The sequence below is a fragment of the Struthio camelus genome, chromosome 9, assembly GCF_040807025.1.
Source record: "Struthio camelus isolate bStrCam1 chromosome 9, bStrCam1.hap1, whole genome shotgun sequence".
Classification (NCBI taxonomy): Eukaryota; Metazoa; Chordata; class Aves; order Struthioniformes; family Struthionidae; genus Struthio; species Struthio camelus.
In genome coordinates this window covers 13622860-13637707 of record NC_090950.1, presented here as the reverse complement: position 1 = coordinate 13637707, position 14848 = coordinate 13622860, and the positions used below count along the sequence as shown (strand labels likewise).

Below are 14848 nucleotides of genomic sequence, written 5' to 3'. Positions count from 1 at the left end.
CTGCTTCCAAAGGCATACCTTCTTCTCCTGACACTTAAGACTGCTTAAGTCTATGTCCAAAGTGAGCTATTTGTTAGCTAAAACGATACCCTACATGACTTTTAATCCTGTAACCAAGCATATAACAACAAATGATCTTCCCAACAGCTACTGTATTGTTATGAATGTTTTTATCAGTGAACAAAGCAAACAGGTTTCAAGTTAGCATCAAAGATGCATGATTTTGATATACTGAACAGTTTTCTCGTGGTACTGCTGATTCAATGGATCACGTTTTACCCGTGGAAAGATTAATGCAGATGTGGCGCAACATCTTCTTTCTGATTCTTTGACCATTACTAAAGCACGCTACTTTGTAGTGTTATCCAGCACCCGTTTGTCAACCATGCCTAATTGATTAGGCTACTGTAACATTTTTATTCTGCACATGAAGTTCCCTTCTCAGCAATCTCTCCCTCCCAAAATGTACATTCATCATTAATTACAAAATCAATGGAGAGATGGTCTGGACATACACAATTGATAGCTTTCCTCTTCAGATTAGCATAACCTACCAATTCATTATGTGGAGTGAATAATACAGTTGCTGCCACTGTGAAAAGGGGCAGGTCACTTGCTGTAAATTCCTTAACAGAATGTGGTGTCATGTGCCTTTTCATGCAGTGAGTGTTTACTATGTGTTTGGAGGGATCCATCTTCCTTTCTGAGCCCAGATTTGCCTCCTATCTGTTGGCAAAGAAACGATCATAAATTTAGAAAACTAAACACTTAAAAGTTGAAAGACTGAGAGGTTCCTGCTGAAAGCTGCAGTGATTAAACTGTGAGCTGCAGAGTGCTGAGATTGCAACTATGAGCAAGATACTAAAAAAAAAGGATCCAAAAATGTGGTCCCTTCAAAACCAATCATATTGCTTGCATGAGAAAGGTGATTGAAATTTAGGCCAAACTGTGCGTTCTTTCCACTGTTTTAGTGTATTAAAATCTTCCAGGTATTTCTTACACTACGTATTATAGGTTTACAGTCTTCCATTTCTCTTTTACAAAGAAACAAACTTTCAATGACATTTTCCAAAAGAGCTTCTGTGGTTTTTCAGTAGCTACTCTGTTATACATTTACAAGTCAGATCAATCATGGTGCAGAGGTAATGTCTCTTATAAGAGCCAGGAATACAGTTGGCATTAAATAAGTATTCCATCCATAGATGAAGAGAAGAATAAGACCTTTTTTTTCTCCAAGGACAAGATTCTGATACCATTGTCCATTTTGTATATTATTGTAGGAGCTTTACTGAAATTAGCGGGAAGCTCGGGACAATAAGGTGCTGGACAACAGCAGGAAGGTTTATAATCTTCCTGTCAGTGCCAAAACACTGAAATCTTTATACTGAATAAAACTTACAGTTCTAAACTATACTATACACACATACAACAGAAATCCTTATCTTAAAATAGAAGAAACAGAAGATGGCTATATGAATAAAGGAATGCATACTTACAAGTCCCATAAACATTAGTGCAGTTTTAGGGAGAGTAAAAAATTATTGCCAATTAATTCACTCCAAGAGAGCCGGTCACCTCAGTAGTATTTGGACCAGGCTTTAAGTAATTCTTATTGACTTTAATGGACTTCATTCCAGGGATTGTAAAAGATGCCTCATAATGTTTAAATTAGGGTTACAAAACTGATGGTATGAGTTGAATTGAAGCAATAGTAGCATTATTAGGAATTTGTCATTTATAAGAAATAAATTAGGGAGAATACCTGAAGCAGGTCTAATACTAACATTTACAGCAACAGTCAAGCCAGGCTGTTAAAAAGAATAATGATAGTTAATGTCTTGCTTGCCAGTAAATAGTAGTATAATGTATCTAAGTGTTAGAGATTGACAGAATATACTGATAGTTATAAACAAACTTTAAATCACAAATGCCTGTATGGAGTTTGGTATGAAGAGAAATGTGTTGTCTGATTTTATTAGCCCTTCTGAATTACCCCTTGACCTAATATTGCAATACTCCCAATGTGATTACCGTTCATGGTTTTTCATGGCTCCTGCAAATTGCTGCAATCTCTCACTTTTCATATGTATATTCTGGGTCAGATATTCCTCCTCTTCAGAAAGCTTTCCAAAAAGATTCATTGATAAAGATCCTAATGCAAAATCAAAATCCAGCCTTACTGAATTCACAGTGTCTTTCAGCATGGAAAAGATGTACAAAGTGCATCTAAGTACTAAGTCTGTGGTGGTAGGGCTCCTGCCTTGTAAAATATATTTTTCTATTATTTGCTTCAGTATTATTTCTCATGTTGCAAATGATGGTGTTTTCCCCTGTTGGTAGGCTCTTCAATCATCCGGCATGATTTCTTGGTTATTATTTTCCAGTACTCATAATTTCATCATATCACTACTATCCTCACCAGAACCCCTTTTCTTACCCTGAACAATTCTCCAGTCTTACATTATGCGCTTCAAACCTCAGTAGCCATCTATCATATCTTTCCTGTCTTAGCCAAACTATATATACAACTCTCTCATTACCAAGACACATGGAAAAAGGAAAGAGAGATGAACCAGATCTGATTATTTCTGCATGAATAAGGTTTTCTTAGCTAAACAGAGGGTCTTTTCATATGAAAAAACTTGCAGATTATTATTGGCCCATGTAACTACATTTATGAAGGTTTCTAAAAGCACATTATTGACTTGTTTGGCTGTGATTCAGTGTTGTTGCATTTTATCATGTAAATATGTACTTAGGAGCTTTTATAAAATGCAGATTATTGACCTAGTCCTATAAATATTTACTCACAGTTTTAAAACTCAAATGATTTGATCTGATTGTATAACTATTCATTCTTTAAATAAATAAAATGCCACTTAGTAGATATCTACTTGGAAGTTTTAAAATAAGCTTAAAATTATCCTGATAGGCTGTTAACAGTACTTTTGGAGTCATTTCAAACACCATACACTATGCATTTCTGTTACAGTGTAATGGCTTGCAAAATTTCATTTTTAAAATACAAACCTTTTTTTTGAATTATAGGAAGCAAAAATTAAATATTTTCTAGTCCCATAACTTGTTTGCCAAGTTTCAGCTCAGAGCAAAAATTTTATGGTTGAGTTACAAACCTCTGAAAATAGGGGTTTATAATGGAAACAGTGACATCACTTTAGCTCTAGTAGCACTAGCAGTGTGGTATAATATACACTGGAAATAGAAAACAAGATTAGAGATGACATTTAGGACATGAGGCCTTCTTCAGGCTGTGGGAAAAATAAACTGCATTCTGTTTTTTTCCACAGCCTCAAAAAGGCCTCTTGGTCTTAAGTGTCACCTCTAATCTTATTTTCCATTCTTACCATGTATTTAATTAGCCCATTTTTAATTATTATTGACAGCAATTTGTTGTAGTTTTAAGTACCAACTTAAATCTAACTTGTGGCTTCCCCAGATGGTGTATGTCAAGGTGATGGTGAAAAGGCCAAGGAGACCCAGGATTTGGTAATACTTCCGTATCAGAGAATCATAGTCCAGTAGCTGCTGGATGCTGCTGCTGTCAGCAGCGCTAGCTCGGCAGCGAGGCGGGAGAGTGTCCCTGACCTGCGCTCTGGGACAGGAGCTGCAGGGCTCTGTGTGTATGCAAGGTGTTTTTTCTAAAGGCATAGTTAAGGCCAACAATTAATATCCTTACTGCTTCCAGAGGCCCCAGGGTAAGCAGGGTACTCCATTACTCAGGTACTACGACTGCCACCGCTGCTTCTGGAGCAGGTCACATCTTGACCCACAACCCAGCCTCAAGGCAGGGGGCTGAGAGTCCTGAGCGCTGTCAAGTGAGAAGGCTATTGAACACTAAAAAATAATTGGTAATGTGGGGCGATGGGCTGAGTTGCCTTCACCACAGAGCCCTGGCATTAGTATTGTCAGGAAGGGCTCTCCGTGGTTGTGCTGCGCATCCCCCTTTTACTGCCTGAATTTGGGACCTCTCTGGGTAGGGATATACTTCACTTAGGTTACAGCTGTTCTGAAGAAAAGGTGATAGCTAAATTGAGATTAGCAAAGCTAAATGTATGCTTACCACAGTCGTGCATTAGCTGAGTTAGGTTCTCCTAGACATCAGGATGTAGCTCTAGCAGAGCCACCTGCTTTTTGCTGGGAACTAGATTGTATTCTTCACCCGTAACACTGTCACTTCGGAGAAACGTGGGGATCTTCGGTGCCAGCAACGAAAAATGTTAGGTGACTGAAGACAGATCTGATGTATGCCTGGGTATGAGAAGAGACACAAGAAGAGCTTGTAAAGTATGTAACTTTGCCAAGGCATGGAAAACTTTTGTGGAAAGTACCCATTCATATACAAAGGAGGGATTTGGTATTTTCTCAGCAAGGTAACTAAACGCTAGAGGTAAGTTATATGTTTCTCCACGTTAAACTCTATTTCCTTCCTTAGCTATCTTGCAACTCGTAACCACTTCACTTTGCTATTCATGGCACCACATGATAATTGTCTAGATATTTATATGGTCATATAAGTACTTACTGTGGGACTATAGCATTGCTTTTCTGTGATCTTGCCAGCTCCATTCTCAGCGTAGAGGGAAAAGAGGCAATAAGCAAAGAAGTTACTGTTGCAGAACAAGTGCGTTGGTAGTTTGTTCTTTCTTCTCTTAGTCACCACACTAGTCACTAATATCAGTAGTAGATCCATGTCCCTAGGAAGATCAGACAGACACAGTACATCTGTTTATGTTGCTAGAATGGTCAAGGTAGAAACTTGTACTACATTGGAACTGTATTTTCAGTATTCATCCGATCAATTCTTCTTATTGCTGGATTCACAGTAGACAAAGCTACTGGAAGCTACAGTCCATGCTCCAAGAAATGTATCCTGCAGTGTCAGGAATAGGGGCAAATTAATTGCCTGTAGCTTTGAAGATGCTTTGTTCTGGCATGGTAAAAGCTAATATACTTATTGCAGGGATAAATTTGGCCTCTTCTGTTCCGTATGTATAAGTAGGTGTATAATACTGTATATTTTGTTTGTACACACAGTATCTTCTTGGCAGGTAGTCTGCAGCCAGTATTTGCCAGCTATTAAACGTTCATTGGACTATGATTTGAATTGCTCTCCAGACTGGGTGAGTGCCCAGGAAAACAATTTATGTCTAACGTAATGAATGGATTCAGCTTCTGTAGCAAATATGTAGGAAAACTTGTTGATCTGTGTTCATCTTCTGGATTTTGATTTTCAGAAAAAGAAGTGAATAATAATTACTCTTTATTCTATAAATGATACCTCTGAAAGCCTAGGCTAGCTCCCACGGAAAATCTGGAATATGAATGATTTGGTAAATCTGAGGTTTCATGTCAAATTTTCAACAAGATTTTGCTTTCTTTATTGGTATAGTACTTTATTTGACTTTAACATATAAAGAAACAGGAAAAAGACATATACTTTCTTTAATTCTTAGAAAATATGAACTTTCTTTAAAAATGTTCTTTCTAGTGGTTGCATCACCATTGAACAGTACTTTTTGCAAAAGCCAAATGTATGATATAACCACTTTTTAAAAAGTAGCATGACATTTTGAATTATGATTACTTACTGAAGCTGCTATAGCAGGCTGGTAACCACAATACTTGTTCATAGGCAGCTGCCTATGAACAGGACAGAATGTCCTTTCAAAAACATATTCTTGGTCATATAGGGCTGTGAATTTGGCACATGAAGAATGGCTGGAGCAAGTCTATGTTGAGAAGGCAAAATCCTCCACTTCAGGACTTAGTTGTGCTACACAGGGAGTGCTAAATCATTAAAAGGTAAAAGGAATAATTAAAACGCAACCTGAAAGGATTACTGTGGCCTGTTTTTTTCGCAGATGGGAGGGATGTATTTACAAAGCAAAACTCACAGCTGGCAGGTATGGGTCTGCAGCTTTCAGGATCCCACCAGCCATCCAAGTCCTTCATCTTCTCTGGACATGCAAAATCTTGTATACTCCCTCAAGGCAAAGGTAAACCACCTTGAAAGTACTGTGGCAGTAGGCCACATTAAGTAAGTGGGCACTAGTAACCTTTGCTTGTTTGCGCTTGAAACACTTTGTGTGATGATTCTGAGCATATGTGATGCTGTTGCTCCCGTACACTGCAAGAGACATCAGGAAATGAACCATGTGCTGAGAACGTGCAAGGAAAGAGAGGACATGACGAAATTTGCCTAGGTTCAGCATTTGCTCTGAGTTTTCCAATGAACATGAATCTAGTGAGAAACCAAGCAAAGCAAACCAACCTGCTGGCAAAGTTTGCTAAAGCGTAGGTAAACCAAAGCTGGCAGCTTCACACAGCACCATGTCCAGCTCATCCAATTCTACCAAAACTTCATGGCTTCGTGCTGCGTTCTTCTCTCTCTGAAAGTCAGTGTTGCTGTTTCCTGATGGTTTAGTTCCTTCTTGAGTACCACAGGGATGTGACGGGGAAAGCTCAGTCTCAGCATTCATTCACAGCATTTGAGTTACCTCATTCCAACAGTGGGGCCTGTGCTGCATCATGTTGTTTATAGGAGGCAGTGCTACAAGGCAGGGAGGAGTGCTACAAGACTGAATTGTGAAGATTTACAGCAACAGCTTGCTATGATGACCTTATATTTATGTTAATCAGAATCTAGTTGAAATCCTTGAAATAGCATGCTGGTGTTATAGTACAACTAACCACAGTCCGGAAAATATTCACTATATTTCTCCCCACATTCCTCTTATAACTTAGCAGGCACATTAGCTGGAGTTGTGGACTGAACAGACTTGCACTGGTTGATAGAGACTTCTTCCTTTAGAGTCACTTCTGCTGATTCCCCCTCCTTGTGAACCCTTTCCTTTAAGTCACCTTTGGGAAGCAGGACTACCTGGAAGCAGCAGGTATACTTCTGCAAGATATCAGGATTCATGCCAGCACAGCCTATCTGCACAGATAACTGTGTCCTTCTCTTGTTTCCTTATGGTCCCTTTGGATCAGTCTCTAAAACTGTCTCTCAGCTAATGAATTTCTATGTGCCCTAACTTAGGCTGAAGCCTCTGAGCTATTGGAGCAGGATCCTCACTGCTTTACCTCTGTTTCACTTTCTGTGCCCTAGACATTCTCCACTTCACTCTGGAACAGATACTTGAACATCAGTTTTGCAGGTCCCAGGGAGTGCCCGAGCCACTACCAAATCTCGTCAGTGTGTTTTCATCTGGGTTAGTGACTCCTTAGCTATTCAGACAAGCTTGAAATGCTCTAACAGGAAGAAAGCCTGCCCGTTATAACAGTCCAGGACAGCCAACACTGAGGTGCTTAGGGGACTTAGCTGGGAAGGAAGTTCTTGCTCTAAGACAGGAAACTCTGGTGATTATTCTGAAACTCTCTCCCCACCTATCAGACATATAATGCCATGAGACAGTTCACAACTGAGAAGCCCCTTGGGAAAGAAATATTGAGGTGTCTCAGCCCTGCTCTGTTCATTGGCATCCATTTCTTAGCTATTCCCTTTAGTATCCTTTATTAGCAATCTGTTTCTCTGCATGAGTTCTTGGGGAAATCTGTCTTCAGCAGAGACCTCTAACAAGCCAGACACTATGACATTGACCCCAGATGTTTTTGTGAAGGTTGCTGGCAAGCTCTCTTATCTTTCTCTGTGTTGCTCAATGCGAAAGGAAGGGTTTTCTGTTTGGTTTTAAGAAAATAACTCTGTAATTTGCAAGCTAAAAAATGAAGAAATTAAAGCAAAACAAAGTTAACATATTGTGTCTGGCAAAAAACCTTAACCAACTACGTCATGATTTTTGCAATACTTTGATCAGAGATGGGTCATAACATTGTACCATAAATTCTTACAGTGAAACTGATTTACTACTGTTATGTGTATAGAACAGAATATTGCCTGGGAGAGACACCAAAGCATGACTCTTTTAGGGCTACTGGGCAATGCCAAATCCTTCAGTCTAGTCTTAGACAAAATTCCCTCTGGACATTTGTTAGGGAAAAAATCTGTAAAATTGATTACTTCATCACATACAACAATCACAGTGATATTATAGTGCAGTGCAGGTTACTTGGCATAACTTTTAAGTATTTGCAAACAGCTCAACATTTTGTGTCTTCATAAAGATGTGGTTTTACTGTAACAATTAACAGTTTAGTGGGGTCTGCCGTAATAACTGCTACGTAGTAAGGGTGCTTCTCGCCATAGTTTTTAATGCGGAAGGTAAACATGTGCAACTACCACCTTGGTTAGGGTCAATCTGAGGGTGCTGGCTGAATAGCTTAGAGCTCAGCTGTGACAAGCAGTGTGACAGCCTCCATGCTAATATTTCTGCAGGAATTTGCAGAAGGGATATAGGGCACTGATGAGATAAATCAAAGTGTGAAAGCAACTGCCATCAAATGTCACACCCAAGCAGTCAGTGACTTGGTAGGCCATTTGGACATAGGTAGGGTTACCTGTAAGCATGGCCTTTTCTTTCTGTTCCTAGAGAATAATATTATCTGAGGATAAAACCAAAGGAGCACAGATGGTTGTGATATAGACTTGATCCTCTAAACTCTTGTCACAGCAAATTATTCCATTGAGGTAAGCGGGACTGCTCCTATGAATATCTCAATTATATTCTCTAATTCTTTTATTATTGAAGTGATCAATTAAATAATGCTTTGTGTGTATCTATGAATCTTAAAAAAAACAAACAAAAAACCCCACATCATTTTGGGGACAAATGCTGGCATATTCCTGACCAGTCATTGAGACTAAATTCATTGTTTAATGTAGGTTATAAGCCTCTTGGAAGCATTACCTGTGCACTTTGTAAACCAGGAAATACAGATTCTGATTTGACCTTACTCTTTTCTTTGCTTGGGAACCACCAACCACCAACCCAGAGTCCTGTGCCTGTCCAGAGTCTAATGCGTGCCTGTCCGAAATCTAATGCTTCCCCTTGGATTTCATACAGGCGTTGAAAACTTGTGGTTGTGGAGGAAGGACAGAGTTTAAACTGTAAGCAAGAGTAATGGAAGGAACAACAATGAAAATTCAGAATCAAGCCTTATTTGTTTTCCCCTTTTCCAAATTAGTATACATATATTTCAAATGGAAATCTCACAGCCAAGGAACTGACTTGATCTCTTAACTGTATAATGTGTGTTACTCCAATGCCCAATTTTGGCACTCAGGCTTCATGTGACAACGTTAGAAAATACCTCCCTTCGCCTCATTTTTTGTCTGTTTCATCGTTCATTTAGAATTGAAGCCAAACTCTTGGATGTCCATTTTACCTGAGCAAAGATTTACAGAAAATACTGAAATCCCCGCTCTATCGTTTCGACAAAAAGCTACAGTTCTCACAATTCTTTGCATACAAGCCACACAGTTCAGCTCTGAGTTTGAACTTTCCTCAAACTTCAGCATTTGAGGTATTCTGGACTGTTATTTAGACCTTCGCATTTAGTCTACTACACCATTTTTATTTTGCAGATTCCTTTTTCCCAGGATAACCTGCAGTGTTGGAGCTGCAGCTCTCCTCCAAGTGGATGTTCAAGGTCCAGAGACATGGGTCCATCTTTAAGGCCTAACTCCTGCCGATCCTAATGGGCCTGGTAGCGGCAGATTGCTTGCACAGAAGTGCTCCTTCATATTTGAGCACTGGATTCCCTCTAATGAAAAACACATCATGAAGTCTCTGAAAGGCAAAAAAAATTCATAGCATCACTGACTTTCATTACAACTGTCACCGTGACACCATGGATTAAGCTCCTTGGATCATTTGTTATAAATAACATTTAGTTTGAATTACGGTGTTTTTTATTGAGTAACTATGAGTATTTTGTCATTATTTTCCCACAGAGCAGCTGTAAAGATTCTGCCTGAAATGTTTCTGGCCCATGTAGGTTTTTTTCCCCTTCCCCCCAAAAAAAGGTGCCAAACATGATGACCTGCAAATATTTTGCTTTCATTGGTGCTATTTACTCCAACATCCTCCTCCAGTAGGAACATATTACTTTATTAAACGCTGAAAAGAATATTGGTATTAATCCTAGATTCTCAAATACAAAAGCCATGAGGAACGAGAGATCGAACCATTTTCAAATAGCAGACCAACCTAGAGCTCCTCATGCAAGCAGACCTTATATTTCTGTTTATGAAGAAAGCAGATTTTCCCTTTGTTTTTATCTTTTTTCACAAAAACATCTTTGCCTCCGACACAGTGGAGCATTCCTTACTGCCCTTTATCTAACGAAGCCAACCCATAGAAGTTGTTTGGAGTCAATTTTCTTGAGTTCCCTCTAAATCTCAGTACACGTCCATGACAAAGCTCCATCAGGCCACGCTCAGTCACTCATCTGCTGGTGGAGAGGTATATGTGTATTGTACAAGGTTAAACAATGCATAGGCCTAGCACCATAAATTCTAATACAATAGTGACAATAAAACATAGTGCAGGCTCATTCTGACATTTGTTTCTGAAGCTGTTGTTTAATTCAGTCATAAGTGAGCTTGGTACATGTATTAATTCGAGGTTATTTTTATTTCTCATCTGCTGGCTAAAGCCCACAAACAGTAGGGTTAAGCTCTTGCTATATCGCTACAAACAAATGAACAGTCGTTACTGCCAGAAGTCTACAGTCTTACCCAGAGTCAGGGAATAATTTTTGACTGGTTCATCCAGTCAAAACTACAGATGCTACAGAACCATCTCTGTCTACAAACATTTCCCAAGGGAAAAGAGAAGTTCAGTTGCACCTAGTTTATAATAAGTCATTGTCACAGACTGTTACTTGCCTACCTTACAGAAACTGCCTGACAGGGATGAGGCACAGGTAGTCTGGCTCAGTGGTTAGGAACACAATCCCAATGTGAGGGTGAAGTAAGAGTCGGAACTGAGGTTGGGAAGCTGGGAAGAGGGCTGAGACTGGAAGTGGGGAAGAGGGAAGTGGGGAAGCGTGGATGGCATGAAAGCCTTGACCAGTCAGAAAGCAGCTGCCAGAGCTTCCCTAAATAACCTTGCTGAACTCAGTCTCAGCTGCAAGCTTACCTGTACCCATAGGCCAGCTGGGATGGATCTATTTGTCCATCTAGAGCTCAGGAGGAACTAGGGGGTACTTGGACTGACACGCAGAAGGTCTGGCACATAGACCTGGGAGAGTCCAGAGGCAAGACGTTTTCTTCCCTTCTCATTGCCATACCTCGTGTAATGGTACAGCAATAGAGATGGTGTGACACACAGATCCCTGTTCTGTCTGTCTTGCAGTAAGCAACAACTTGTTTGATGTTAGTGCTGGCCTGATTCTTTTCCTTTCGTTCAAGTTCTTCATCCTGTGAGGATGTCATTACCTGTATATCTCTAGATGTAGAAAGAACTCATGTTATCCATTCTCTTTACCATCTCTCCACAAGACCCATTCCCCTCTCTGACTCCTGCAGTCATTTTTGAAGACCACCACATCACTGGACAACCCCCCTTATGTATTTATTCTACCAGCAAATTAAGCTACCCTCCAGTTCTTGTAATTTCTCTGAATCTCTCTCTCTCCTCCTTCCCTCCTTTTCTTTGCCCTCCCTCCCTCCCATTCTGGTAGCTCCCTGATCCCACCTGTCCTGGGGGGCTCTTCTCCTCTTTCACTATTGTGTGCACACCCTTTTCCTGAGGATAGCAGAAATACAGTGAAATCAAGGCTGCTAAATGAACTCTCTCTCTCTCCCTGAATTTACATTTGTTCCCAGCTCATTCTACTAAACAGGCATATGGCATTAATCTAAACTGTCCAACACATTAGTGGGAGAGAAGTAGCACCCAGAGGATTATTACAACATTTTACCTGGCAGATGCCACCATATTTATTGATATGAAATCTCCCACCCTTCCTATCAGCCACCAAAACCTCCCTCTGTGAAGTCCTCTCGAATTAGGTATAGCTCTATTAAAATATTTTGTTAAACTTCATTACGTTTTACTGTGGCCAGACTCTGCATTCTTTATTCAGGAAAAGCTATCACCAAGATCAATGGAATTTTAAAGTAATGAATGACTTGTTTATTGTATTTGGCTAATTGAACAAATTACATTTTTATGATTAATTTCTGTGGGTTTTCTACATATATAAATATGTCTGTATATTTGATTTTGATCTTCAGAAACCTCTATTTTATATAAAATATTCCTAAAGAGAATACTTAAAATCAATTAATACTGACACGTCAAAATACTAAAAGGCAGGGCCAAAGTAAATAAAAGTATTACTTCAATTAACTTCCAGATAATCCTGAAATCTGTAAGAATGTCAAGCCCAAATCTGGAAAGCGTTAATAAGAAAAAACAGAAGATATCTGAAGAAAAATTATCAAAGTTTCCTTATTTGTCTTTTAAAAATAGTCTTTTGAATTGGATTTCCTACAGTTTTAATCAAATAACCAGAGCCAATATAAATACGAAGAGAAAGGGTCAAAGACGATCTAAAAACCATCCCATGGAAGGGTAAAAAGCTTTCTGTTTGGTTTTACTTTCACAGAGAAAACTACATTCAATTCACCCAAGCACTGCGTTTTCAAAAATGTTGTGGTTCTGGCTTAATTCCACACAAGAAAGAAACTTCAAAGTTCAGGATCAAGCCTCCAATATTTGTCACAATATGACACAGTTGGGTAAAATTAAGGATGGTAACCCGTTGTGATAGACAGTGGGAAGGGGGGGCGATTGCTGACCGTGGATTTCCTTTCTTTTCCTGATTGACTCATAACAAACTCAGAACACAGATGAATTTTTTTCGCTATTACCATAGTATGTCTTTCACTTTTTATTTTGGAAACAAATGAATAAAAACCTTTTGGAGTATCTGTGTATGTGTATTGGCAATAAAAATATCTGCCAATCACGTTATCCTTCAGAGGTAACTACCAAACTGGATTGTTCTTTTCTGGTGACTTGCTCTGTGCTGTTTATGTCCACAGGTCCTTATATGCACCCTCTTCCCCTGCCCCACCGGCTGACATGGGAACAGCCTGTGATAGGCACTGCTACTGGATGCTATTGTACCCAAATGGTGTCGGTATATGAGAAAAGCAAGGCCTACACAAGTAAGCATCTTTACTAAATCCATTTATATAGCTGGGGAAAATGGGCAAGCTTTTGGGTGCAGAGCCAGTGACATTTAGTGCAATTTTCTGTAGCAAGGCAAGTCAGTGGATATGCAGAAGAGACAGTTTAGGGAAGAATTAAACTTATACATGTTGCTACATCTTATAGATTAAAAGTTTTCCATTGCCATCTGTTCTTTAAAGGAAAAATTGGATTTTGGATTTTTTTTTCCACAAAAAAGTATCTGCTTTCTGTAGAAAATTATGGCTATTCATCAGAAAGCCATACATCTGTAGGCCAATTATTTCTGGCTGAAAATATTGATTTGGAGTGCTGCTACACCTTTCCAGAGGATGCCAGTTTGGTCCTTCGTTTCCACCCTCCTTGTGAGGGGCCGAGCTCCCAAATGCTGCATCTTTCCTGCCTCTCTGAGCCGAGCTCAGGCTGGGATGTTAGTTTGTGGCCAGGCAGTGGGAGCACATCACAGCAATGCTGCATGTAAAGCTGAATTTGAATGGGGGCTGATTTCTCTCTCCTCATGCCTGTTGCCTGCTAGACTGAGGCCCGGGGGGAAGTGAACGCAGGTGGCGAAGCTGGTAGGGCAGCACGGGCCTAAGCATGGGCCCTGGCATGCAGTTGGTACAATGCCAAATCTAATACAGCACCAAAGAGAATGGCAGTCTTTCAAAGCACCCAAATTTGCATGGCCACAGGGGGATTTCTGACTAGGGGTTTTCAGATGGAGCCATTATTTCACTACTGTAGAAAACAAAAAACAAAAAAAAACACCCTTCAGCTTTTCCAATTAAAATAATAATAATAATAATAATAGGGTGTGGAAGGAAATGGGCCTGACTCTGCTCCATTAAAGTCAAAGAGGAATTCTTAGGTGTGAAGTTATGTAAAACTGGAGTTTGGTGATATATGAATTTTTGGTCACTTGTTTTATCTAAATAAATAAATATATATATATATTTTGTATATATATATATATCAGAATTATATTACTATTTTGGTCAAATCTAGACTGAGGTTTTTTTGTTTATTTTTAGCAACAAAAAAAATCAATTTTTGTTCAACCCAAAATATTTACTTCAGCTTCAAGGGAATGATTTCATTGTTGGTCTTGTGCTGTTTCACACCTTTCAAAGCTTTTTTCTTTCTAAGTTTAGGCCAATTTTAAAATGAACAGTTAAAAAGCTTTGTTTTGAGGTGGAAGTGTTTTGGCAGTTCCAGAACAAAACGTTCCCTTTTGAAACGACTAAAATGAAGTGTTTTGACATTTTAATTTTTTTCTTCTGCATTATTTCATCTGTGACTATTTGCTCAATTCCATTGAAATTCAAGAGAGTCTCACTCCCTGTAAAATTCATTTGTATGGCATATTTGTTATTTGTCAGAAAGTAGTGATTCACTTAGCTCTGCATCAGTTCAACCTTAAATATTGGGAGAAAACACTTAATAGGGAATTGATTGTATACAGCTATGTTTCTCACTCATCTTATAATTTGTACCACAATGGAGAGCATCCAGGGGCAGGGAGCTGTTGCAGGAAGGAGGCAGCCTTCACTGCTCCAGCAGAAAGGAGAGCCAGAAGACCCTGCACCTTCAGCCAGCACTGCTTCCTCCTCACCCTCAAACAGGCCAGTCTTGCTCCTCCTCAAGTATCAGTTTAAGTCTTATACCTCACATCAGCTTTTCTGTAGCCTTCTGTTAGGCTCCACAAGGGTCACACTCTGGCCCTCCCA

The 14848-nt window shown here is 39.4% G+C and overlaps 2 long non-coding RNA genes across 3 annotated transcripts in view; both read right to left on the bottom strand.

Moving 5' to 3' along the window:
• Positions 1-600: 600 nt before the first annotated feature.
• Positions 601-6841, bottom strand: LOC138068172 (uncharacterized). Of its 2 annotated transcripts, XR_011142838.1 has the most exons (4): positions 6293-6841; positions 4544-4715; positions 4082-4269; positions 601-726 (listed from the first exon to the last, which is right to left on the bottom strand). It is a non-coding gene; the product is annotated as an uncharacterized lncRNA (long non-coding RNA). The 2 variants fall into 2 exon arrangements; XR_011142839.1 differs by lacking the exon at positions 6293-6841 and having other exon boundaries at positions 4544-4997.
• Positions 6842-8764: 1923 nt separating this feature from the next.
• LOC138068171 (uncharacterized) overlaps positions 8765-14848 on the bottom strand; it is a 126377-nt gene continuing 120293 nt past the window's right edge. The window contains exon 4 of the long non-coding RNA XR_011142837.1: positions 8765-9707. This is a non-coding gene — a long non-coding RNA (uncharacterized lncRNA). The remainder of the gene's footprint in view (positions 9708-14848) is intronic.